Source organism: Nelumbo lutea, chromosome 1 (genome assembly GCF_056320005.1).
Source record: "Nelumbo lutea isolate HS-2025 chromosome 1, American lotus-T2T, whole genome shotgun sequence".
NCBI lineage: Eukaryota > Viridiplantae > Streptophyta > Magnoliopsida > Proteales > Nelumbonaceae > Nelumbo > Nelumbo lutea.
This window is the reverse complement of record NC_142684.1, coordinates 121885081-121887190: the sequence shown is the minus strand read 5'-3', so window position 1 is coordinate 121887190 and position 2110 is coordinate 121885081.

Below are 2110 nucleotides of genomic sequence, written 5' to 3'. Positions count from 1 at the left end.
GAGGTCCAAGAATGCTGAGGCCGATGCCTTGTCCTGGTTAGCCAGTACAAGTAGCAACACCATGAGTATCGTGTATATAAAGAACCTACCTCGGCCCAACATTCTCGAGGGGGTAGAAGAGGTCGCTCCTGTCACACAAGCAAAGCTGATTTGGATTGACCCACTCGCAAGCTACCTACTTCACGGGACCCTCCCTGCAGATCGCAATGTAGCCAGAAGGGTAGAGCGCCAGACAGCCAAGTACGTCATGATAGACGGGATGACTGTATCGGAGATCCTTCACACTTCCCTACCTACGCTGCTTGTGACCCTCAAAGGCCGAGCCCGTTCTCCGTGACACTCATGAAGGCCTATCTGGTGGGCACCTGGGGGGCAGGGCTCTCGCCAAGAAAGCGTTACGTTAGGGGTACTACTGGCCCACAATGAAAGCATACGCACTTGAGCTTGTCAAGAAGTGCGATAAATGCCAAAGGCACGCCAACATCCACCACCGACCTACTGCCGACCTAAAGTACCTCACTAGCCCATGGCCCTTCGCATAGTGGGGGATCGATATTCTTGGCCCATTCCCGCCAGCAACAGGGCAAAGGAAATTCCTGGTGGTTGTAGTGGATTACTTCACAAAGTGGGTGGAGGCGGAACCCCTAGCAACAATCACAACCTGAAGCATACAAAACTTCTTTTATAAGAATATAGTATGCCGCTTTGGGTTACCTCGGGTGCTTATCTCTAACAACGGTAAGCAGTTAGAAGATATCAAGTTCCAAAGTTGGTGCGCTGAGATGGGGATACAATGGAACTTCACTTTGGTGGCACACCCTCAGGCAAACAGGCAGACGGAAGTCACGAACAAAGCTATACTCCATGGACTAAAAACCCGCTTAGCCCGAGCTAAAGGACTATGGGTAGACGGGCTACCTAGTGTATTATGGGCCTACCGAACTACCGTGAAGACCACCACGAGTGAAACCCCCTTCAACCTCACCTATGGCATGAAAGTAGTGATCCCAACTGAGATAGTGGTACCTACGCTACGTCTAGATGCTTACGATGAAGAAACCAACGGTGATGAGCTCCGTACCAACCTTGACCTGGTGGAAGAAGTTCGGGACCTCGCATATATCCGGACCGCAGCCTACCAGCAAAAAGTGAGTCGATACTATAATGCCCGGGTCAAGAAGCGGCACTTCCGTGTCAGAGACCTGGTCCTTCGGAAAGTTATGGTGCCTCAGCCCGGGGAAGGTCCCTACCGAGTAAAGCAGGTACTCGGGGAAGGTACGTACGAGCTCGAAACCTTAGAAGGAAAATAGGTACCTCAAGCGTGGAACATCAGCAATTTAAGGCGATACTACCTGTGATCGTCGAACTGGAGAGCGGACTGCGAATCAATCCTACAAGTCCAAGGACTATAGTGTCGAGCTGATAAAAGACCTCGGCATCATATAAGTTCCAGTCACCTCTTCGGCATGTGCGAACTAGTCCTAGTCGCCTCTTTAGCATGGGCGAATTAGTCTTAGTTGCTTCTTCAGTATAGGCGATCAAGTCCTAGTCGCCTCCTCGGCATGGGCATATAAATCTTAGTCGCCTCTTCGGCATAGGCAAAGTACCTCTAATGCCTAAAACGTAGACAACTCGGGTGTAAGCCCTACGATGTCTAGCCCACTTCGGCATATAACAACATTTTGGGCTTGTTAGAGACAACCAACATTTAAATGAGTAGCTTGTGCACGAACAGATCGAGTATATACCCTGCAATGTCGCCCACCTCGGCATACATTACGTAAAGTTGCCCCTACTAAGCTATTAGGAAGACGATAGCGAGCTGCTAAGTACATTAGCCTATCCGAGATCAAAGTAGAAGGACTGAAGTCGTCTGGATCCTGACCCTGGGAAGAAGAAGGGGCCTCCATTCTAGAGGATGGTCCCTCTTCTTGAACCTCAGCCTCCTCGAGCCGAGATGACTTAACTTTGGGCATTGAAGTTCCATGCAATGACCGAAGAGGGGAGTCGCCCAGCAACGAGCTGACCTCCCCGGCAAGGGCCGCAGATTGCACTCGGCACCCTCTACCTCACTAGAATTACCTAAGAGCCTATCTATGCTAGAGCTTGA